Source organism: Anomaloglossus baeobatrachus, chromosome 1 (genome assembly GCF_048569485.1).
Source record: "Anomaloglossus baeobatrachus isolate aAnoBae1 chromosome 1, aAnoBae1.hap1, whole genome shotgun sequence".
NCBI lineage: Eukaryota > Metazoa > Chordata > Amphibia > Anura > Aromobatidae > Anomaloglossus > Anomaloglossus baeobatrachus.
In genome coordinates this window covers 633,485,408-633,511,775 of record NC_134353.1, presented here as the reverse complement: position 1 = coordinate 633,511,775, position 26,368 = coordinate 633,485,408, and positions in this window count along the sequence as shown.

The window sequence follows — 26,368 nt, the reverse complement described above, 5'->3', positions numbered from 1 at the left end:
AGTGGAATCGCATTCCACCCGTAACATTAACCCCTTACATCCCGCTGCCAAAGTCTGGCAGCGTGATGTATATACGCGCGGTGAAGATTTTCACTTACCACCGCCCCCACCGGAAGTCACGTGAGTGATCACGTGACTTTCGGTGGTTGCCATCGTAGCACAGGGTCATGTGATGACGCCTGGAGCTATGACGTTTCACTTTCGTTTTCCTCGGCCCGGAGCAGAGAGAAACAGGAAGTGACTGTATTTGCTGTTTACAGCTGTATAGCTGTGATCAGCAGATAGATAAGAGCGATCGGATTGCTGATCACTATAGCCCCCTAGGGGGACTAGTAAAATAAAAAAAAAAGTAAAAAAAAAGTTTTAAAAAATAAAAAAAAACTAAAAGTTCAAATCACCCCTCTTTCCCCCCATTGAAAATTAAAGGGTTAAAAAAGAAATAAATATACACATATTTGGTATCGCCACGTTCAGAAATGCCCGATCTATCAAAATATAAAATCAATTAATCTGATTGGTAAACGGCGTAGTGGCAAAAAAAATTCCAAACGAGAAAATTACATTTTTTGGTCGCCGCAAGTTTTACGCAAAATGCAATAACAGGCGATCAAAATGTAGCATCTGCGCAAAAATTGTACTATAAGAAATGACAGCTCGAGACGCAAAAAATAAGCCATCACTGAGCCATAGATCCCAAAAAATGAGAACTCTACGCACTCCACTTTTATTGGACCAACTTGTGAATTTTTTTTAACCCCTTAGATACAAGTAAACCTATACATGTTTGTTGTCTCCAAACTCGCACCGACCTCAGGCATCATACCCACACATCAGTTTTACCATATAGGGAACATTGTGAATAAAACATCCCAAAAACTATTGTGCCATCACACTTTTTTTGCAGTTTTTCCACACTTGGAATTTTTTTGCTGTTTTCCAGTAGACCATATGGTAAAACTTATGGTTTTCATTTAAAAGTACAACTTGTCCCGCAAAAAACAAGCCCTCATATGGCAAGATTGACGGAAAAATAAAAAAGTTATGGCTCTCGGAAGAAGGGGAGCAAAAAACAAAAACCGCAAAAACGGAAAGTGCCCCGGGGCTGAAGGGGTTAAAGTAACCTCAGCCTCCGGTTTACTAGTTGAGCCTCGTAGTTCTCCACTAGTCTAGGGACCAGTCCCCGTTGCAGCCAAGTCCCTCCACACCAGTATACCGGCTGTGAATGCGAGCCCATGGGTGTATGGCGCACTTCCCGCGGCTCTAAGACTCCTTCTGCCCTGATCCTGGGACAAGCTGCTCCAGCTCCAGACTCCAGGACCTGTCTCCTCCACGTTCACTTCTTGACTAAACAACGTTCTATAGTTTGCTCCCACCAACTAAACTCTACCTCCAGACTAGCTCCGGGACTACCGTATGCTTCCCTAAGGTGCAACTTGCCCTAAGCATGGCCTAATGGAATGTCGTTAAACTAAGAGTGTGTGTCTGTGTGGGCAACGACTTGTGGCCTCCGCCTTACCCGGAAATGGGATACCACACCTCTGGCTGTGGTGCAGGACCTCTGTGGTGACTGGAGCCTCAGGGGCGCCACAACTCTGCTCTCATAGGCCAATTTACAACTGCCTGCAAAGAAAAAAATGGACAGCACTCGGACCAATGTTATTCAGTTGGGCAGTGCAGATGAGCAATTTTTTCAGTTTCTTCCATGTGTCTGATGAGAATCACCCATTCTAGCCAATATGTGTGCAAAAATCGGATTCCATACATAGAGCATCTGATTTCTATAGATACATGTGTGGCACCCCTGAGGCTTCAGGCGCCATAGAGGTACTGTCTTTCAGCCAGAGGTGTAGTATCCCATTCCCAGGTAAGGAGGGAGTCACAAACCGGTATACACAAAACACAGACACTCTCACACAGCAACACCCCATCATGTGGTAAGGGACCAGTTCAATCAAGCTGGAAGTGGCACAGTCCGAGGTCAGGCTGGGGGGGGGTGGAGCCTAGTTAGTGGAAGCAGCCTGTGGAAAGTGGGCACTCGAGTAGGAGCAGTGGAGGAGTCAAGACCTGTAGTCTGGAGCTGCAGAAGCTTGGCCCAGGCACACAACAGAAAGGGTCCTAGAACCAACGGGAAGCGACCATACTCCCGTGGCCTCATTCCACATACGAAATACCGGAGTGGAGGGAATTGGCCGCAGAAGGGGACCGGCCTCTCAACTAGTGGAGAACTTCAAGACTCAGCTAGCTAACCGGAGGCTGAGGTTACTTCAAGTGCCGAAGCCAAATGCACACACATCCAGTGAAAATGTGACCACATAGGGCCCGCGAACACCGGCTCGGGGCTCTGTGTGTGCAGGAACAGGACAGGCGGGAGAGGTCAGCGCAGGAAGACGACCAGGAAATTGACACAGAAGGGTGTACCGGGTTGTGCCTTCAAACTATCCGGGATTAGCTAGGGCCCATCACAGCAGGACTCAGCACCCTGAGGGCAGCATTTGTCTGGACCTGCTAACCTGGAACTCTTAACTGTGAGTAAAGACCTTGTGATTGCATCCCTGTATCGTCCGTTATTCCCTGCGCCTCCGGCCCTGTGCCCCGCCATTACAGACTACTACTCCCAATAGCCCTGGGGCCCAGCTCTACCTGTGGAGAGCTATTCCATCTCTGCTGCGTCACCACCTATCTCAGGGAAAACCGAACAGCAGCGGCGGCACCTATCTTGCCACATACCACAGGTAGCGTCACAACATGTCCACTGTAAATATTACCCCACCACCATCATCAACGATCTTTATTTGAACGACACTACCGGGGTCACATAACCGGGCCTGGCTACCGGAGCATCCCAGAACAGACCTACGGCCCGGTAAAGAGTAACCGCCAGACCCCGGTGCGGGCGTGTCACATGTCCTCTTCCCACAACCGCATCCAACATTTCTCCCGTGCTTCCTCCATACTCTGGAATGCTCTACTGCAACATCTCACCTACCTTGACAAGCTTCAAAAGGAACCTGAAGACTCACATCTTCTGACAAGCCTACAACCTGCAATAACCCTCAGTCCACCATAGTGCAGCATGACCAGCTCTACCCTCACCTACTGTATCCTCACCCATCCCTTGTAGACTGTGAGCCCTCGTGGGCAGGCTCCTCTCCTCCTGTACCAGTCTGTGCCTTGTTTATGATTATTGTACTTATCCCTATTATCTATACCCCTTTTCACATGTAAAGCGCCATGGAATAAATGGCGCTATAAATAATAAGAATAATTATAAGTTATTAATAGCTACTGTTAAAAAAAATGGATTGCATACAGATTGCATACGGACAATTGAGAAAAAATCATTTGAGTTTTCTGGATAAAACTAATGATTTTTTTAGATTCTCATGTGAACTTACACTTAGGAGTTATTTTCAGTCCTAAACGAAGTGGCTCTACGGGCAGACAACGTAGATTTCAGAAGACCCTAGTAGAGTCAGGGGTGTTCCAGGATTAAACCCCAGAGAAAAGGCAAAATAGCTCCATACATCGAGTCCTTAGCTTAATTGGTTACCCCACACCCGTAGTGATCAGGACAGTGTTTAATATGCTGAATGGACTTCAACATTGAACAACTCTGACATAAATGGCGTCCACATTCTGCTGATCATGAAGGAAGGAAAATATGTTGTAAAGCTTTTGTAGCAATTAGGACTGATTTTAACTGCACATAACATGTCTCTTTAGGTCATCTTCACATATCCAACACTCGTGGTCCGAGCACAAGCCACAATGTGCTGAACTCCTGACCAAGTCATCAATATCTAAGAAGTGGACAACCCTTTTAAATATTAGTCATGCCTTTATCTGTTTAGTTGTATTCACAGTTGTTGTAGTGACGGAACACCCCCCCCCCCCCATAATTTTCATAAAACCTTTTTAATCCAGCTGTCTCAAAATAGTACAATATTTTCTACCCGGACCAGTAATTAAAGGGAATCTGTCAGTAGGATCAATCCTCCTTCGCCATCTGTGTAGGAAACCAGCTCATAGAAAGTTGAAGAAAATAATGCCTTGATAACGGAAATCCTTTGATTATTCTAGAGAAAGACACAGTTTTCTTATCTGTAAATAGCTGTAAAGATCTAGGGACTGAACACAGACCTCTCTGAGAATCTGCCTCCAGAGCCTATTTTAAATGAATGGAAGGGTTTCAGTGTGAAACATGTAATGACCGACTGTTTCCTCTTCTGATCCACATGTCTCACATTAGTAACATCTCTTTTTATTTAAAATAAGCTCTGCAGATAGATTCTCAGCGAGATCTGAATCCAGCCCATTGCTCTTACCAGCTCATTTACATATTAAAAAAAAACCAAACATATCAAGGTGTCATTTATACAGTATTCACCTTTCTGGGATGTACATGCCCATATAGACAGCTTAGAAGGGTTGATCCTACTGACAGATTCACTTTAAGGCTGCGATAACATGACTGTAGATTCTTTCATGTGAGAGAATTGGATCGATTATGCAAATGACGCTAATTGCACTCTGATCAGGGTGTTTGCTTATTGTGATCCGATTTTCTCACTTGAGGAGATGTAGAACAACATTTCTCCATCTTCTCCATTCTTGAGTCCAGAGATGTCATTCTAGTGCAATCCAGTGATCTCTATGCACCCATAGACATGAATGTTTGTGTGCTATCTGATTCGCGTTTCCACTCACAGCATGCTGTGGTTTTCTTCTCATGCCAAATCAGCTTGAGAAAAATTAGCGCTGATCTTCACTGCCCTATAGTATGACACCGGACCGAGTGTTATCGAAGAAAACATTGGATAGCCCTCGTTATACGCTCATGTGAGCGAGCCCTAACTCCAGTCCTCAGCTACTCCCAACAGATGATGTCCTCAGGATTTCTCTAGTATTGCCAAGTGATGTAATAATTTTCACTGCCTCCGAAATCTTTCCATACGTTATTCTCGAATGCTTATCTGATGGGGGTACTTAAGGACATGGGTTGTAAAAGATTGCCAAATGTGCTGTCCTTGTCCCACCAAGATCCAGCCCTGCCTTCCCAGAACAATACTCTACAAAAGCAGAGATAAATTCTGTTCCAAGCAGCAATTTCCTTGATTGCAAACACTTCATCTCTTACCGTCATCTCCCCTCCCCATCCACAGCTTTCACTGCTTAGATCCTTTATCAGACATGACATATCAACACACCTGCCACTTAGTAACTCCTCTAATCTATCTGTAATGCTTTTCTAGCTCTTTTAGTCCACTCGTAATCTAACATTACACCCTGTCTCCTTGATCTGTTCTGCTTTGTGCAATTTTTCTAGCGTCTCCCACTCTAGCTGTACTATAGTATTTGACCTCTTCCTCTACATAGGTGTCTTTCTAGCTGTACTATAGTATTTGACCTCTTCCTCTACATAGGGGTCTTTCTAGCTGTACTATAGTATTTGACCTCTTCTTCTACATAGGTGTCTTTCTAGCTGTACTATAGTATTTGACCTCTTCCTCTACATAGGTGTCTTTCTAGCTGTACTATAGTATTTGACCTCTTCCTCTACATAGGGGTCTTTCTAGCTGTACTATAGTATTTGACCTCTTCTTCTACATAGGTGTCTTTCTAGCTGTACTATAGTATTTGACCTCTTCCTCTACATAGGTGTCTTTCTAGCTGTACTATAGTATTTGACCTCTTCCTCTACATAGGTGTCTTTCTAGCTGTACTATAGTATTTGACCTCTTCTTCTACATAGGGGTCTTTCTAGCTGTACTATAGTATTTGACCTCTTCCTCTACATAGGTGTCTTTCTAGCTGTACTATAGTATTTGACCTCTTCCTCTACATAGGTGTCTTTCTAGCTGTACTATAGTATTTGACCTATTCTTCTACATAGGTGTCTTTCTAGCTGTACTATAGTATTTGACCTCTTCCTCTACATAGGTGTCTTTCTAGCTGTACTATAGTATTTGACCTCTTCCTCTACATAGGTGTCTTTCTAGCTGTACTATAGTATTTGACCTCTTCTTCTACATAGGGGTCTTTCTAGCTGTACTATAGTATTTGACCTCTTCCTCTACATAGGGGTCTTTCTAGCTGTACTATAGTATTTGACCTCTTCCTCTACATAGGTGTCTTTCTAACTGTACTATAGTATTTGACCTCTTCCTCTACATAGGTGTCTTTCTAGCTGTACTATAGTATTTGACCTCTTCCTCTACATAGGGGTCTTTCTAGCTGTACTATAGTATTTGACCTCTTCCTCTACATAGGGGTCTTTCTAGCTGTACTATAGTATTTGACCTCTTCCTCTACATAGGTGTCTTTCTAGCTGTACTATAGTATTTGACCTCTTCCTCTACATAGGTGTCTTTCTAGCTGTACTATAGTATTTGACCTCTTCTTCTACATAGGGGTCTTTCTAGCTGTACTATAGTATTTGACCTCTTCCTCTACATAGGGGTCTTTCTAGCTGTACTATAGTATTTGACCTCTTCCTCTACATAGGTGTCTTTCTAGCTGTACTATAGTATTTGACCTCTTCCTCTACATAGGTGTCTTTCTAGCTGTACTATAGTATTTGACCTCTTCCTCTACATAGGGGTCTTTCTAGCTGTACTATAGTATTTGACCTCTTCCTCTACATAGGGGTCTTTCTAGCTGTACTATAGTATTTGACCTCTTCCTCTACATAGGTGTCTTTCTAGCTGTACTATAGTATTTGACCTCTTCCTCTACATAGGTGTCTTTCTAGCTGTACTATAGTATTTGACCTATTCTTCTACATAGGTGTCTTTCTAGCTGTACTATAGTATTTGACCTCTTCCTCTACATAGGTGTCTTTCTAGCTGTACTATAGTATTTGACCTCTTCTTCTACATAGGGGTCTTTCTAGCTGTACTATAGTATTTGACCTCTTCCTCTACATAGGGGTCTTTCTAGCTGTACTATAGTATTTGACCTCTTCCTCTACATAGGTGTCTTTCTAACTGTACTATAGTATTTGACCTCTTCCTCTACATAGGTGTCTTTCTAGCTGTACTATAGTATTTGACCTCTTCCTCTACATAGGGGTCTTTCTAGCTGTACTATAGTATTTGAACTCTTCCTCTACATAGGGGTCTTTCTAGCTGTACTATAGTATTTGACCTCTTCCTCTACATAGGGGTCTTTCTAGCTGTACTATAGTATTTGACCTCTTCCTCTACATAGGGGTCTTTCTAGCTGTACTATAGTATTTGACCTCTTCCTCTACATAGGGGTCTTTCTAGCTGTACTATAGTATTTGACCTCTTCCTCTACATAGGTGTCTTTCTAGCTGTACTATAGTATTTGACCTCTTCCTCTACATAGGTGTCTTTCTAGCTGTACTATAGTATTTGACCTCTTCCTCTACATAGGTGTCTTTCTAGCTGTACTATAGTATTTGACCTCTTCCTCTACATAGGGGTCTTTCTAGCTGTACTATAGTATTTGACCTCTTCCTCTACATAGGTGTCTTTCTAGCTGTACTATAGTATTTGACCTCTTCCTCTACATAGGTGTCTTTCTAGCTGTACTATAGTATTTGACCTATTCCTCTACATAGGTGTCTTTCTAGCTGTACTATAGTATTTGACCTCTTCCTCTACATAGGTGTCTTTCTAGCTGTACTATAGTATTTGACCTCTTCCTCTACATAGGTGTCTTTCTAGCTGTACTATAGTATTTGACCTCTTCTTCTACATAGGGGTCTTTCTAGCTGTACTATAGTATTTGACCTCTTCCTCTACATAGGGGTCTTTCTAGCTGTACTATAGTATTTGACCTCTTCCTCTACATAGGTGTCTTTCTAGCTGTACTATAGTATTTGACCTCTTCCTCTACATAGGTGTCTTTCTAGCTGTACTATAGTATTTGACCTCTTTTTCTACATAGGGGTCTTTCTAGCTGTACTATAGTATTTGACCTCTTCCTCTACATAGGGGTCTTTCTAGCTGTACTATAGTATTTGACCTCTTTCTCTACATAGGTGTCTTTCTAGCTGTACTATAGTATTTGACCTCTTCCTCTACATAGGGGTCTTTCTAGCTGTACTATAGTATTTGACCTCTTCCTCTACATAGGGGTCTTTCTAGCTGTACTATAGTATTTGACCTCTTCCTCTACATAGGTGTCTTTCTAGCTGTACTATAGTATTTGACCTCTTCCTCTACATAGGTGTCTTTCTAGCTGTACTATAGTATTTGACCTATTCTTCTACATAGGTGTCTTTCTAGCTGTACTATAGTATTTGACCTCTTCCTCTACATAGGTGTCTTTCTAGCTGTACTATAGTATTTGACCTCTTCCTCTACATAGGTGTCTTTCTAGCTGTACTATAGTATTTGACCTCTTCCTCTACATAGGGGTCTTTCTAGCTGTACTATAGTATTTGACCTCTTCCTCTACATAGGGGTCTTTCTAGCTGTACTATAGTATTTGACCTCTTCCTCTACATAGGGGTCTTTCTAGCTGTACTATAGTATTTTACCTCTTCCTCTACATAGGTGTCTTTCTAGCTGTACTATAGTATTTGACCTATTCTTCTACATAGGTGTCTTTCTAGCTGTACTATAGTATTTGACCTCTTCCTCTACATAGGTGTCTTTCTAGCTGTACTATAGTATTTGACCTCTTCCTCTACATAGGTGTCTTTCTAGCTGTACTATAGTATTTGACCTCTTCCTCTACATAGGGGTCTTTCTAGCTGTACTACAGTATTTGACCTCTTCCTCTACATAGGTGTTTTTCTAGCTGTACTATAGTATTTGACCTCTTCCTCTACATAGGTGTCTTTCTAGCTGTACTATAGTATTTGACCTCTTCCTCTACATAGGGGTCTTTCTAGCTGTACTATAGTATTTGACCTCTTCCTCTACATAGGGGTCTTTCTAGCTGTACTATAGTATTTGACCTCTTCCTCTACATAGGTGTCTTTCTAGCTGTACTATAGTATTTGACCTCTTCCTCTACATAGGTGTCTTTCTAGCTGTACTATAGTATTTGACCTATTCTTCTACATAGGTGTCTTTCTAGCTGTACTATAGTATGTGACCTCTTCCACTACATAGGTGTCTTTCTAGCTGTACTATAGTATTTGACCTCTTCCTCTACATAGGTGTCTTTCTAGCTGTACTATAGTATTTGACCTCTTCTTCTACATAGGGGTCTTTCTAGCTGTACTATAGTATTTGACCTCTTCCTCTACATAGGGGTCTTTCTAGCTGTACTATAGTATTTGACCTCTTCCTCTACATAGGTGTCTTTCTAACTGTACTATAGTATTTGACCTCTTCCTCTACATAGGTGTCTTTCTAGCTGTACTATAGTATTTGACCTCTTCCTCTACATAGGGGTCTTTCTAGCTGTACTATAGTATTTGACCTCTTCCTCTACATAGGGGTCTTTCTAGCTGTACTATAGTATTTGACCTCTTCCTCTACATAGGTGTCTTTCTAGCTGTACTATAGTATTTGACCTCTTCCTCTACATAGGTGTCTTTCTAGCTGTACTATAGTATTTGACCTATTCTTCTACATAGGTGTCTTTCTAGCTGTACTATAGTATTTGACCTCTTCCTCTACATAGGTGTCTTTCTAGCTGTACTATAGTATTTGACCTCTTCTTCTACATAGGTGTCTTTCTAGCTGTACTATAGTATTTGACCTCTTCCTCTACATAGGTGTCTTTCTAACTGTACTATAGTATTTGACCTCTTCCTCTACATAGGTGTCTTTCTAGCTGTACTATAGTATTTGACCTCTTCCTCTACATAGGTGTCTTTCTAGCTGTACTATAGTATTTGACCTCTTCCTCTACATAGGTGTCTTTCTAGCTGTACTATAGTATTTGACCTCTTCCTCTACATAGGTGTCTTTCTAGCTGTACTATAGTATTTGACTTCTTCTACATAGGGGTCTTTCTAGCTGTACTATAGTATTTGACCTCTTCTTCTACATAGGTGTCTTTCTAGCTGTACTATAGTATTTGACCTCTTCCTCTACATAGGTGTCTTTCTAACTGTACTATAGTATTTGACCTCTTCCTCTACGTAGGTGTCTTTCTAGCTGTACTATAGTATTTGACCTCTTCCTCTACATAGGGGTCTTTCTAGCTGTACTATAGTATTTGACCTCTTCCTCTACATAGGGGTCTTTCTAGCTGTACTATAGTATTTGACCTCTTCCTCTACATAGGTGTCTTTCTAGCTGTACTATAGTATTTGACCTCTTCCTCTACATAGGTGTCTTTCTAGCTGTACTATAGTATTTGACCTCTTCCTCTACATAGGTGTCTTTCTAGCTGTACTATAGTATTTGACCTCTTCCTCTACATAGGTGTCTTTCTAGCTGTACTATAGTATTTGACCTCTTCTTCTACATAGGGGTCTTTCTAGCTGTACTATAGTATTTGACCTCTTCTTCTACATAGGTGTCTTTCTAGCTGTACTATAGTATTTGACCTCTTCCTCTACATAGGTGTCTTTCTAACTGTACTATAGTATTTGACCTCTTCCTCTACATAGGGGTCTTTCTAGCTGTACTATAGTATTTGACCTCTTCCTCTACATAGGGGTCTTTCTAGCTGTACTATAGTATTTGACCTCTTCCTCTACATAGGTGTCTTTCTAGCTGTACTATAGTATTTGACCTCTTCCTCTACATAGGTGTCTTTCTAGCTGTACTATAGTATTTGACCTCTTCTTCTACATAGGGGTCTTTCTAGCTGTACTATAGTATTTGACCTCTTCCTCTACATAGGGGTCTTTCTAGCTGTACTATAGTATTTGACCTCTTCCTCTACATAGGTGTCTTTCTAGCTGTACTCTAGTATTTGACCTCTTCCTCTACATAGGTGTCTTTCTAGCTGTACTATAGTATTTGACCTCTTCCTCTACATAGGTGTCTTTCTAGCTGTACTATAGTATTTGACCTCTTCCTCTACATAGGTGTCTTTCTAGCTGTACTATAGTATTTGACCTCTTCTTCTACATAGGGGTCTTTCTAGCTGTACTATAGTATTTGACCTCTTCTTCTACATAGGTGTCTTTCTAGCTGTACTATAGTATTTGACCTCTTCCTCTACATAGGTGTCTTTCTAACTGTACTATAGTATTTGACCTCTTCCTCTACATAGGTGTCTTTCTAGCTGTACTATAGTATTTGACCTATTCTTCTACATAGGTGTCTTTCTAGCTGTACTATAGTATTTGACCTCTTCCTCTACATAGGTGTCTTTCTAGCTGTACTATAGTATTTGACCTCTTCCTCTACATAGGGGTCTTTCTAGCTGTACTATAGTATTTGACCTCTTCCTCTACATAGGGGTCTTTCTAGCTGTACTATAGTATTTGACCTCTTCCTCTACATAGGTGTCTTTCTAGCTGTACTATAGTATTTGACCTCTTCCTCTACATAGGTGTCTTTCTAGCTGTACTATAGTATTTGACCTCTTCTACATAGGGGTCTTTCTAGCTGTACTATAGTATTTGACCTCTTCCTCTACATAGGGGTCTTTCTAGCTGTACTACAGTATTTGACCTCTTCCTCTACATAGGGGTCTTTCTAGCTGTACTATAGTATTTGACCTCTTCCTCTACATAGGGGTCTTTCTAGCTGTACTATAGTATTTGACCTCTTCCTCTACATAGGTGTCTTTCTAGCTGTACTATAGTATTTGACCTCTTCCTCTACATAGGTGTCTTTCTAGCTGTACTATAGTATTTGACCTATTCTTCTACATAGGTGTCTTTCTAGCTGTACTATAGTATTTGACCTCTTCCTCTACATAGGTGTCTTTCTAGCTGTACTATAGTATTTGACCTCTTCCTCTACATAGGTGTCTTTCTAGCTGTACTATAGTATTTGACCTCTTCTTCTACATAGGGGTCTTTCTAGCTGTACTATAGTATTTGACCTCTTCCTCTACATAGGGGTCTTTCTAGCTGTACTATAGTATTTGACCTCTTCCTCTACATAGGTGTCTTTCTAACTGTACTATAGTATTTGACCTCTTCCTCTACATAGGTGTCTTTCTAGCTGTACTATAGTATTTGACCTCTTCCTCTACATAGGGGTCTTTCTAGCTGTACTATAGTATTTGACCTCTTCCTCTACATAGGGGTCTTTCTAGCTGTACTATAGTATTTGACCTCTTCCTCTACATAGGTGTCTTTCTAGCTGTACTATAGTATTTGACCTCTTCCTCTACATAGGTGTCTTTCTAGCTGTACTATAGTATTTGACCTCTTCCTCTACATAGGTGTCTTTCTAGCTGTACTATAGTATTTGACCTCTTCTTCTACATAGGGGTCTTTCTAGCTGTACTATAGTATTTGACCTCTTCTTCTACATAGGTGTCTTTCTAGCTGTACTATAGTATTTGACCTCTTCCTCTACATAGGTGTCTTTCTAACTGTACTATAGTATTTGACCTCTTCCTCTACATAGGGGTCTTTCTAGCTGTACTATAGTATTTGACCTCTTCCTCTACATAGGGGTCTTTCTAGCTGTACTATAGTATTTGACCTCTTCCTCTACATAGGTGTCTTTCTAGCTGTACTATAGTATTTGACCTCTTCCTCTACATAGGTGTCTTTCTAGCTGTACTATAGTATTTGACCTCTTCTTCTACATAGGGGTCTTTCTAGCTGTACTATAGTATTTGACCTCTTCCTCTACATAGGGGTCTTTCTAGCTGTACTATAGTATTTGACCTCTTCCTCTACATAGGTGTCTTTCTAGCTGTACTATAGTATTTGACCTCTTCCTCTACATAGGTGTCTTTCTAGCTGTACTATAGTATTTGACCTCTTCCTCTACATAGGTGTCTTTCTAGCTGTACTATAGTATTTGACCTCTTCCTCTACATAGGTGTCTTTCTAGCTGTACTATAGTATTTGACCTCTTCTTCTACATAGGGGTCTTTCTAGCTGTACTATAGTATTTGACCTCTTCTTCTACATAGGTGTCTTTCTAGCTGTACTATAGTATTTGACCTCTTCCTCTACATAGGTGTCTTTCTAACTGTACTATAGTATTTGACCTCTTCCTCTACATAGGTGTCTTTCTAGCTGTACTATAGTATTTGACCTATTCTTCTACATAGGTGTCTTTCTAGCTGTACTATAGTATTTGACCTCTTCCTCTACATAGGTGTCTTTCTAGCTGTACTATAGTATTTGACCTCTTCCTCTACATAGGGGTCTTTCTAGCTGTACTATAGTATTTGACCTCTTCCTCTACATAGGGGTCTTTCTAGCTGTACTATAGTATTTGACCTCTTCCTCTACATAGGTGTCTTTCTAGCTGTACTATAGTATTTGACCTCTTCCTCTACATAGGTGTCTTTCTAGCTGTACTATAGTATTTGACCTCTTCTACATAGGGGTCTTTCTAGCTGTACTATAGTATTTGACCTCTTCCTCTACATAGGGGTCTTTCTAGCTGTACTACAGTATTTGACCTCTTCCTCTACATAGGGGTCTTTCTAGCTGTACTATAGTATTTGACCTCTTCCTCTACATAGGGGTCTTTCTAGCTGTACTATAGTATTTGACCTCTTCCTCTACATAGGTGTCTTTCTAGCTGTACTATAGTATTTGACCTCTTCCTCTACATAGGTGTCTTTCTAGCTGTACTATAGTATTTGACCTATTCTTCTACATAGGTGTCTTTCTAGCTGTACTATAGTATTTGACCTCTTCCTCTACATAGGTGTCTTTCTAGCTGTACTATAGTATTTGACCTCTTCCTCTACATAGGTGTCTTTCTAGCTGTACTATAGTATTTGACCTCTTCTTCTACATAGGGGTCTTTCTAGCTGTACTATAGTATTTGACCTCTTCCTCTACATAGGGGTCTTTCTAGCTGTACTATAGTATTTGACCTCTTCCTCTACATAGGTGTCTTTCTAACTGTACTATAGTATTTGACCTCTTCCTCTACATAGGTGTCTTTCTAGCTGTACTATAGTATTTGACCTCTTCCTCTACATAGGGGTCTTTCTAGCTGTACTATAGTATTTGACCTCTTCCTCTACATAGGGGTCTTTCTAGCTGTACTATAGTATTTGACCTCTTCCTCTACATAGGTGTCTTTCTAGCTGTACTATAGTATTTGACCTCTTCCTCTACATAGGTGTCTTTCTAGCTGTACTATAGTATTTGACCTATTCTTCTACATAGGTGTCTTTCTAGCTGTACTATAGTATTTGACCTCTTCCTCTACATAGGTGTCTTTCTAGCTGTACTATAGTATTTGACCTCTTCCTCTACATAGGTGTCTTTCCCTCTGCTTTACATATAATTATACCTTCTTTGCTGAAGAAACCCTCTCCTGACCCTTTTCTACTCCAATTACCATGCAGTGTCCTCCTCACATATACAACACAACTATTTAAATGTATTGTCCATAACATACTAACCCTATTCTACAAATCCAGACTTCTCGACTTTATTCTTTTTTTTTGCTCAGCACATTCAGCCAACGTGATGCTAACAAAAGTGAACAATAACCTTAAAGGCAAAAGAAAAGGTCGCTTTTCCCGTTACTTCTCTCCTTGATCGCTCTTCTGCACTTGACACACCAGCCACCTTTTTCTCCTTCTAGATCTACACTCCTTGGGCATTCAGCACTCTGCGCTCCTATGTTTTTTTTCTTTTCTTCAGGGCAGTTTACTTAAAAGTGCATCATCCTCTTCCACTTGGCTTGTTGTTAAAGCACATTAACGTTCAGACCATGGCCGACTGCTCTTGTCTATCTATGCAAACCTCCCTGGTATCTAAGCACCCTTAATACCTACAGTAGTTACAGATGGTATCCAAATCGTTAAAGGATTATTCTTGCTTCATACATGTGTGGCAGAAACAAATGACTTCTGACCACCTCTCCACTGACAATGGCACGGTAAGGGCTTTGCTCTTGGGATTTATGCACATCCCACTAAAATGTCCTCCATTGACTATAAATTTATGGCACAGCCTGCAGATTTGCTGTAAATTTGAAAGCCCTTTATGGTAGATTTGTCACCAAATGTGACGATACAAATTGCATATATTATTAAAGGGAACGAATCACCAGGATTTTTGTATATATCCTAAAGCCAGTGCTATACTGGCACTATCAGGCTGATTCTCTTCATACCATTATTGGTCAGTTCGGATGTTTAGGTTTTGAAATCCAAGAAAGTAAAGTTTAGAAAATCATCAGCTTCTTGATTGACAGCAGTTGAGGATCAGATAATATCTGGGGAGGGGTATTCATAGTTATCCCCTCCCTCTGTTAGAATTAGCATGAGTATTATACAATCGACCTAACAGGACCTGTGGTGAGATCATACCCATGTGACCAGAAGGGGCGGGACCTCAGCCAACAGAAAAATGTTGCTTCCTGATATCAGCTTAGTTGGCTGAGGCCTCGCCCCTTCAGGTCACATGGGTATGACCTCACACTGGTCCTGCTAGGTTGATTGTATAATACTTAAGCTAATTCTAACAGAGGGAGGGGATAACTCCACTGGAACTGGGCTAGAGGTAGTCACCATAGCAACGGGACTTCCTCAGCATTAGTGAGTCATCAGGAAGGTGGGGGCAGCATGAAGGAAGTGAGAAAACATGCAGACTTTTACCTCAGAATAGTCTGGGAACTTGAACAAGACGGTCACTGAGGAGAGTGCTTTGGAGCTTCCCTCAGAAAGACCAACCAAGGAGAGTGCTTTAGAGCTTCCTTGGAGGGAGAAGGACAAGAGTACTATAACATCCAGGGACTCGCAGAAACATGGCCGCTAAGGAAAGTACTTCAGAGCTTCCTTAGTTAGGACCGGACAGACTGGAAGAAGCAGGAGTTTACCGGGTGGAGCTGGAGAGACAGAGGAGCAACACGGTAGCCGGGGGTGAGCTTAACAGCCCCTTTGGGACCGACGCAGTCAGGGTGCAGACCCTAGGGTGGCGTACACTCCAAGTTCCACCATCAGAATCTGCAGGGAAGGGGGATTTCATGTCCCATTGCCCACCACAAAAGTCCCGGGGCACAGTAGCACATAGAGTCAGGAGTCAAGACCATGGTCGGCTCCACATCTGATTCGCACTGCCTGCGGACAAGACGGGAACTAAACCCAAGGACACTGGGGACCCTAAGTAGCTTTATGCCATGGGAATCCACACTACAGAGCACAAGGAAGGAAGGTCTCACAGCTTCATAACACCGGTGGTGGCTTCTGAATCATCTGAGATTGGCTGGGGCCTATCACGGCAGAAACCGGCACTCCAAGGGTGACGGCCTGACAGTGAGTAAAAAGAATTTTGTCCGCAGTCTTGGTGTCATCCCGTCATTGCCGCCGCGGTCGCCCTGCGCTCCGGCACTAATGGCCGCAACCTCCCACCATTGTCCTCCCTGGCAGCCTAGCTCTGCCTGTGGGAAGCTGGACCATCTGAGCTGCGTTGCCATCCGCCCCAGAGGAGAGCAACATTTCGCAGCAGCGGCTGATCATTGGCCGCATACCATGGGTGGTGCTGCAAAGCAAACCCCCAGCATGATCTCCCTATACTGGTCACCTTGCACCCTTTTATTCACACCAACGGGAACATGGAGCCAGGTCAGGCCATTCACAGCAACCTCAAATACCACTGGCCCGGAGACGAGTAGCCCTGAGGCCCTGTGGGCGCATCATTTTGGCGCTGCAAGCAGGGTCTCGTGCCTGCAACTGCGGATACTGTGTGCCTAATGGACTGTATGTTCAATGACTGCACAAAACGTGCTTTCTAACCCATACAAAAACCGCCATTGACTGTCCAGCATAGGGAAAGAAGGGGGCGTGCCATCGTGGGCGGAGCCCAAACAAGCGCGTGAAGGAGAGCCCCGCTGCCAGAAACCTGGGTGGGAAACGAGGACATGTTCGCTGACTTTAAAGAGACTGTACATCTTGTTCCGTGTGTACCCCCTGACGGAGGACTAGACAACCAGCATCTTAAGACCGGTTTGCTGTCTCTGTAACAAAGCAGGACACTTTGCCAAGGATGCTTAACAAATGGACAGTACCTGGGGGCAGGAGCCGGCCCTCAGGAGCCAGCGGTCAAGTAAAGACGTATTGAAGTAAATGGTTTGCAGATAGTTAAATATTGCTGCATAATGTTTAATGCTACAGTATAATGTGCCAAACGTTTTTTTTCTATGTCTTCACATGAAGTTTATGAAGTTTGAAATGTTTGAAGTGATCTTGCCTCCCATAAAGGGAAGAATGTTCATGGTTTTCTGCATAACAAAATTTTGCGGTGTACCATTTATGTTTTGTTGCAGCCCAAGAGTGCTGCAATTCGCTGTGGGGGAATGTGACGCCCCTTAGGCTCAGCCGCCACATGTTATTGCATCTCATTTAAGGTGCAGTACTCATCCTGGGTAAGGAAGAGGTTAACCATTGGTGTTCACTTACACAACACACACACAGCTTAGGTGCTTTCCCACTAGAACTGGGCTAGAGGTAGTCACCATAGCAACGGGACTTCCCCAGCACTAGTGAGTCATCAAAAAGGTGGGGGCAGCATGAGGGAAGTGAGAGAACATGCAGACTTTTATCTCAGAATAGTCTGGGAACTGGAACAAAGTGGTCACTGAGCTGAGTGCTTTGGAGCTTTCTAAAAAAGACCAACCAAGGAGAGTGCTTTAGAGCTTCCTTGGAGGGAGAAGGACAAGAGTACCATAACATCCAGGGACTCACAGAAACACGGCCGCTAAGGAGAGTGCTTCAGAGCTTCCTTAGTTAGGACCGGACAGACTGGAAGAAGCAGGAGTTTACTGGGTGGAGCTGGAGAGATAGAGGAGCAACACGGTAGCTGAGGGGTGAGCCTAACAGTCCCTTCGGGACTGGCATAGTCAGGGTGCAGACCCTAGGGTGGCGTACACTCCATGTTGCGCCATCAGAATCTGTAGGGAAGGGGGATTTCATGTCCCATTGCCCACCACAAAGGTCCCGGGGCACAGTAGCACATAAAGTCAGGAGTCAAGACCATGGTTGGCTCCACATCTGATTTGCGCTGCCTACGGACAAGACGGGAACTAAACCCAAGGACACTGGGGTCCATAAGTAGCTTCATGTCACGGGGATCCACACTATAGAGCGCAAGGAAGGAAGGTCTCACAGCTTCACAACACTAGTGGTGGCCTTTGAATCATCCGAGATCGGCTGGGGCCCATCACGGCGGAAACCGGCACTCCAAGGGTGACATCCTGACAGTGAGTAAAAAGAACTTTGTCCACAGTCTTGGTGTTGTCCCGTCATTGCCGTCGCCCTGCGCTGGCGCCAATGGCCACTACTCCCCACCATCATGGTCCCTGGGGGCCTAGCTCTCCCTGTGGGGAGCTGGACCATCTGAGCTGCGTTACCATCCGCCCCAGAGGAGAGCAACATCTCGCAGCAGTGGCTGATCGTTGTCCACATACCACGGGTGGTGCTACAAAGCAAACCCTATTACATCTCGTGGCTCTCCTCTTGCAAGGAATGAGGTGGTCCCCCATTCCTTGTCTGCCGTGAGCCCTCCTACTCAGCAGCGCCAAAGGCCTGGGAGACTGCAGGAGTTTCCTCCTCCTAGATGCAGCAGAAGGGTGACACCTAGTGGTTTACTCCTTGTAAGGAATGGAGTGGTCTCCCATCCCTTGCCTGCCACGTGTCCTCCTGCTCAGCATCGCAGAGGGTCGGAGTGGTTGCACAGTGTGCAAAGGATAGATGCTCAGGGAAGCAGCAAGACTTCCCTTAGCTCTGCACATTGTGAAACCGAAGATCCCGCCTTTATGACCCAGAGGCAGGAGGTTGAGCATGTGCCCCACGTGACGTCTTCTGTTTCGCTCACTGGTATCACACGGCCAGATAACGAGGCTGGTGATGTGCTGAATCCTGACTGGCCGGGCCAGGACGTCACAGATCATGATTGGGTCACATCCGTCTCGCGCCCGCCCTTTGCTGGAGCTACATCTCCTTAAAAACCCCTCCTGCCATCATGGCGGCGCGCGACCGTCCTTCTATGTTTGGATGTCTGGCAGCGTGCTGCCACGCCACTGTACAGACATTGTATTTTGCAGGTCTCGCCCCTGCCTTGCTGCTCCGGCAGTATTCCGTTTAACAGGCTGTGTTCCTGTCCCACGTGAGCTCCTTGAATCTCTGTCGGACTCACCTGGTTTCTGAAGCACACGTGCGTGGGCACCTCTGTGCTACCCTCGTGCCATATTCCTGTGACTCCCGCTGGCACACGTGCGTAGGCACCTCTGTGCGTCCCCGTGCAACAGGTACACCGAGTTGTGAGCCCCGTGCTATACAACCCTCACGGGTTAGGGCGGACAGGTGTACGCAGATCGTCTGTGACATTCCAGACGATCGCTAGCAGCAACCCACTCACTCTTCTCCCACCATAGCAGCGGTCCCTTACACCGCACAGTGGACCTTGAACGGCGGAAGCTGTCCATATACCATCTTGGCACGCTTCCCCGGGTCCCTCTCGTAACATTACGGTCGCGCCAAAGGTCTGGCTATGGCAGAAGAGCAGCAGCAGTTGCTGAACTGGAGAGGGTGCAGAGAAGAGCGACCAAGATTATTAGAGGAATGGGTGGGCTGCAATACGAAGACAGGTTATTAAACTTGGGGTTATTTAGTTTGGAAAAACGAAGGCTTAGGGGGGATGTAATCACAATGTATAAATATATGAGGGGACAATACAGAGACCTTTCCAAAGATCTTTTTACACCTAGGCCTGCGACTGGAACACGGGGGCATCCGCTACGTCTTGAGGAAAGAAGGTTTAATCATAATCACAGACGAGGATTCTTTACTGTACGAGCAGTGAGACTATGGAACTCTCTGCCGCATGATGTTGTAATGAGTGATTCACTACTAACATTTAAGCAGAGCCTGGATGCCTTTCTTGAAAAATGTAATATTACCAGTTATGTATATTAGATTTTATGACAGGGTATTGATCCAGGGAACTAGTCTGATTGCCGGATGTGGAGTCAGGAAGGAAATTTTTTCCCCATTGGAACTTGTTTGCCACATTGGGGTTTTTTTTGCCTTCCTCTGGATCAACATGAGAGGCTATGGGTGGAACTAGATGGACTTAGAGTCTCCCTTCAACCTTAAAAACTATGATACTATGATACTATGATACTATGATACTATGTGCAGCAGTTGGAGTCACGATTGGCAGCTGTGGAGCGGTGTTCCCCCGATAAGGCTGCTCTAGCGACAATTGCCACCCAAGCGGCTACTTAGGCTGTGGAATTGAGCGGAAAATCGCCTCGCCTTGCGCTCCCAGAGCGCTTCAACGGGGACAGCTACGAGTGCCGTGGTTTCATAAACCAGGTTACCACCTACTTGGAGATGTCCGCCACTCTTTATGCTACTGAGAAGGCGAAAGTAGCATTCGTCCAGTCCCTGCTCACAGGGAGAGCGCTAAAATGGTCCACGCCGTTGTGGGAGCGCGGAGATCGGGTGGTGAATCACCTTCCAGTTTATCTTGAGGCCATGAGAAAGGTGTTCCTCGGGCCTCAAGTCACCCACGACTCCGTGCTGCGACTCCTACGCCTTCGGCAAAAGTCCACTTCAGTCGGGGACTTTGCGGTGCAGTTCAGGACACTCGCCGCAGAGCTGGACTGGCCAGATAAAGTCCTTGTCCCTGTGTTCTGGAAGGGTCTGGCAGGGTTCGTCAAAGACGCGCTGGCCACGCGTGATGTGCCGACCACCTTAGAGGCCTTGATACGGCTTGCTTCTCGCATAGACATCCGCCACGCGGAGCGGAGGCTCGAGGTCTCTTCGGCACCCACGTCTACCTGGCCTACAGAGCCTCTGACTCTCCTTCCCCACCAGACCAGTCTCCCAGCCAGTTCTGTTGATGACTCTGTGGAGCCCATGGAAGTCTCCAAGGTGGTGTCCTCTACCACAGGCTCTCGGCCGCCGGTCGTTTGCTTTGCCTGTGGGCAGAGGGGACATGTAGCTACCCGATGTTCAAAACCATCGGAAAAGAGACAAAGTCTGGTTTCCATCAGAGGAGGAACCCTAGACGCTGCCTCTCCTTCTAAATTAACCCTCAGCGCCCAGTTGCAGTTCGGCACCACTGTCTTCCCTGCCCTGGCTTGCTTAGACACTGGCGCTGACGGCAATTTCATTTCAGCCTCCCTGGCAACTAGGTACTCTATTCCCCTGGTCCTGTTGCCTAAACCAATCAGTGTCCAGGTAGTCAACGGGTCCCTACTTGTCAAACCCATTATCCAGATCACCGTCCCTCTCAGGATGGATGTACCACCAGGCCACCATGAGCAGGTGTCCTTTCTGGTGCTTCCAGAAGGGACGGATGAGATCCTACTAGGACTCCCCTGGTTGAAACGGCATGCTCCGATACTCAACTGGACAACAGGGGAGATCTCGTCCTGGGCAGGGTCATGTAAAGAACACCTCGGGACCACCGGGTCACCCACTCCCCTAGACCTGGTGCCACCTGGCCAGACCCTTGTTCCCCCTAGGTTACGGAACGATGTACTTTCCTGGGACCATACCTCCAAGGTCATGGGCCTCTTCAGGTCCAAAAGGACCAGAGTTCTAGAGGCCAGGCAGGATTGGTGGCCGACGGCCGACTCCTCGTCCGACAACCCTGAAGTAGTGAGGTTGGTTAAAACAAAAATCGTTCAGGGCAAGAGGTACTTCCTCGTGGAGTGGGTCGGTCGTGGACTGAAGCATAGGACCTGGGAATTGGAGGATCATGTCCATGCTCTGGGTTTGGTAGCAGCCTTTGAGCACAGGCGGCGGGGGGGCCCTAGACGGGGGGGTAATGTTACATCTCGTGGCTCTCCTCTTGCAAGGAATGAGGTGGTCTCCCATTCCTTGTCTGCCACGAGCCCTCCTACTCAGCAGCGCCAAAGGCCTGGGAGACTGCAGGAGTTTCCTCCTCCTGGATGCAGCAGAAGGGTGACACCTAGTGGTTTACTCCTTGTAAGGAATGGAGTGGTCTCCCATCCCTTGCCTGCCACGTGTCCTCCTGCTCAGCATCGCAGAGGGTCGGAGTGGTTGCACAGTGTGCAAAGGATAGATGCTCAGGGAAGCAGCAAGACTTCCCTTAGCTCTGCACATTGTGAAACCGAAGATCCCGCCTTTATGACCCAGAGGCAGGAGGTTGAGCATGTGCCCCACGTGACGTCTTCTGATTCGCTCACTGGTATCACACGGCCAGATAACGAGGCTGGTGATGTGCTGAATCCTGACTGGCCGGGCCAGGACGTCACAGATCATGATTGGGTCACATCCGTCTCGCGCCCGCCCTTTGCTGGAGCTACATCTCCTTAAAAACCCCTCCTGCCATCATGGCGGCGCGCGGCCGTCCTTCTATGTTTGGATGTCTGGCAGCGTGCTGCCACGCCACTGTACAGACATTGTATTTTGCAGGTCTCGCCCCTGCCTTGCTGCTCCGGCAGTATTCCGTTTAACAGGCTGTGTTCCTGTCCCAGGTGAGCTCCTTGAATCTCTGTCGGACTCACCTGGTTTCTGAAGCACACGTGCGTGGGCACCTCTGTGCTACCCTCGTGGCATATTCCTGTGACTCCCGCTGGCACACGTGCGTAGGCACCTCTGTGCGTCCCTGTGCAACAGGTACACCGAGTTGTGAGCCCTGTGCCATACAACCCTCACGGGTTAGGGCGGACAGGTGTACGCAGATCGTCTGTGACATTCCAGACGATCGCTAGCAGCAACCCGCTCACTCTTCTCCCACCATAGCAGCGGTCCCTTACACCGCACAGTGGACCTTGACCGGCGGAAGCTGTCCATATACCATCTTGGCACGCTTCCCCGGGTCCCTCTCGTAACAAAACCCCCATCATCCCCCTATATCTTGGGTATCACGGTGGCGTGACCCGGTCTGTGATCCCAGGCTCCACAGTAAAAGGGGATTTGGTAAGGGAGATTGTCCGTGACGCCACCCACGGTTGTGGTGAGGTTGTGACACCACCGCTTCTCTGGACGGGGATCCCGGGAGTGATGGTATGGAGCAGCTAGATGTTAGTTCTCCCCTCCGTGGGTAGGGGGTTGGTTGTCCCGGGGCCCGGTGAGGTAGGTGGATGGGTAGCAGGCGGGTTATGGGGCCTGGTGAGGTGCAGGGTCGCAGGGGCAGTGCTGTGCCGCACGGCACGGGGTACTCACTCAGCCAGTAATCACAGTCCTTGGTAAAACACTCGGCTGGATGGACGGGTGCCCACAGACGGCTGCGATTGTTGTTTCTCCCCTGACCCAGTTTGGTGGTGTAAGTCCTTTCTTCCACCTCCGTGCACGCTCCTCCTGCGCTCTGGCTTCCAGCTGGCTCCCCGGTTCGGTACCGGTGGGCCACCGCTCAGCCCCGGCTACCTACGGTTCCACCAACTGTCTCCCCGGATCCCTGCAGACGGCCACTACCGTCTGCCTGACTCTCTCTGCTGCACGAGGGCCCTAGGCTCCAATCCTAGGCCCCAGTCTGCGTCTGCCTCTCTGCAGACCTCCTCTCTCTTCCTCTCCTAGGACTTGACTGGGCTTGTTTCCTGCCTCAGGCCAGCTAACTCCTGGGTGGGCGTCTTCATCTCCTGACTCCGCCCACCTGGTGTGTCAGTCTGAGCCTGAGGAAAGGAATCAAATTTCACTGGGGATGTCTGCTGTGAAACTGCTGGGTGTGGGGGTGTGTGTGTGTTGTTACCTGTGGCCCCTGGCTTGTCCAGGGCGCCACACACCCTTTTATTGACAACAACAGGACCATGGAGCTAGGTCAGGCCATTCACAGCATCCCCAAATACCACTGGCCCGGTGACGAGTAGCCCTGAGGCCCCGTGGGCGCGTCAAAAGCATTCTGCTTGGTCTCCACTCATACCTCCAAGATTGGAGGGGAAGTAGTTCAGGTGGCTATGAAGGAAATGCAATTTGACTCTCATGTTTGTTCCCAGTCTTTGAAAAGAAATCAACTAATTTTTAACTAAAAGGTTATACATGTCAGCCATAAAGTTGCCAAGAAAGTCAGAAAAGGCAGACGAACTTCAGTCAGGTGAAGACCGTGATAAGGACAACAAGCATGCAGATGAGCTTGCCTGATACGGTGTCTGACAGTTTATGCAGAAATTCTTTGGTTATGCAAATCGATTGTTGCAACAGCTGACCAGGTGGCTGGTATTATAGACGGCCTTGGAGGTGAGGATGCTGGATGTGGAGGTCCTGGGCTGGTGTGATTACACGTGGTCTATGAGGCTGGCTGGATATACTGCCAAATTCTCTGAAATGCCTTTGGAGATGACTTATGGTAGAGAAATGAATATTAAACTCACGGGCACCAGCTCTGGTGGACATTCCTGACGTCAGCATGCCAATTGCATGCTAGCTCAAAACTTGAAACACCTGTGGCATTGTGGTGTGTGATAAAACTGCACATTTAGAGCGGTCTTTTATTGTACCAACCTAAGGTACACGTGCAATAATCATGCTGTGTAATCAGCACCTTTATATGGCACACCCGTAAGGTGGATGGATTATCTCGGCAAAGAGAAGTGCTTACTAACACTGATTTAGGCAAATTTGTGAGCAATATTTGAGAGAAAAAGGTCTTTTGTGTACATATAAAAAGTCTGAGATCTTTGAGTTTAGCTGATGAAAAATGGGATCAAAAACAAAAGTGTTGCATTTATATTTTTGTTCAGTGTACTAGAAAGCCATGGACCCCATAGGGGGGAGGGGCGACATGACCAGAGGGAAGGGAGGGAGTGAGGGGTTAATAAAGTTATAATGAGGGGCATTATGGGAAGATATAGGGGATTGGTGGAGAAAGGATCCCTGTAGGGGAGGAGGGGGGGGGGAGTATAAAAGTGATGAGGGAGGGTCTTAAGCTGGGTTTACACACTGCAACATCGCAAAGGACATCGCTGTAACGTCACCGGTTTGGTGACGCAATAGCGACCTCCCTAAGTCTCTGCTAAGTCTCTGGTGAGCGTTCAAACAGGCAAACCTGGCCAACAACTCAACAGCGATCCGGAGCTGCAGAGCGACCTAGCTGGTTGTTGGGGACGTTGATAAGCAGCCTTTTGAAAGGGAAGTTGCTAACAAAGTCGCTGCAAAGTCTTCACACACTGAAACTTCATGCTGCACAGCGGGAAACAAAGGACCTAGGAATGGTCCTGAACGATTTGTAACGATTACAACTTCACAGCAGGGGCCGGGTCGCTGATAGGTTTCACACACTGCAACATCGCAAACAACATCGCTATTGCGTCACTAAACCGGTGACGTTACAGCGATGTCGTTTGAGATGTTGCAGTGTGTAAACCCAGCTTTACCTCCCTTTTGGACTCTGGACGGCGACAGATTGGAGACCCAGGACCAGGACCAAGGAACCAGCATGGCGGACCTCCAGGAGCTGAATAGGCTGATCAGAGCGGCGATGGCGGTGCACGGGGCCCAGGCAGTGCAGTTTCACGTCAGGGCTGCCTGGGTTTCCCCGTCGGCACCTGCCCCTCGCTCCCCCTCTAGCCGCGGGCGGCATTCGAGGCCCACGCTCATGTACCCTCAGGGCGCAGGGGGGGCGAGGAGGCCCAGCGAGAGCCCCCCTCGGGACCCTCCGCGGCGTGGCGGGCGGCAGCAGCTCCCAGCGTCTGCCCCGGCCGCCGGGAGGAATCTCCGGCGAGGCCGCGGCGGCCGAGAAAGGGGCGTGGCCAGCCCGGGGCCTTCTTCCGATGTCAGGCCTCGGGCTGCAGTGCAGAGCCCAGCGGCGTCTCCCGGCCGGGAGCGAGCCCGGCGATGGAATGAGGCCAGCGGTGGCCTGGATGGAGGCGGGCCCGGCCTGGGGCCTTCTTCCGGTCCCAGGCCTCGGGCTAGATTTGGCAGGCCATCGGCAGCCCGGGAACCGGGCCGTGCCCAGCGAGAACCGAAGGCACAGAGAGGGGGCGTGTCCAGCCTGGGGCCTGCTCTGGACACCGGGCCCCCGGCGGTGGGGCACGTCCCGGCGGCTGCTTCTGGACAGGAGCGTGCCCGGTTTACGATGGAGGCCAGCAGTACCCCCCGAGGACGGTGGGGGGGCCGGGCGCAGGCAGCCAGCAGGGGGACCGGTGTGGGCAGGCGCCACCCGGATACCTGTACGGCTGCGGAGGGCAGGAGGGACGGCGGGAGCCCCGCAGGGACCGCCAGGTCCCTCAGGTCATCAGCACTGTGGCCGCGGTCTCCCTCGGGCGGGGGAGGACCCAGCGGGAGGTCTCGGTCAGAGGCCCTGGAGGGCAGGAACCGGCGGTGGGGAGCCCCCTGAGCTCGGGGAGAGGCTCCTCCAGGAAGAGGACTCGGTCGGCGGCGGCCCAGGGGACAGGACGGTCTTGTGGGCTGT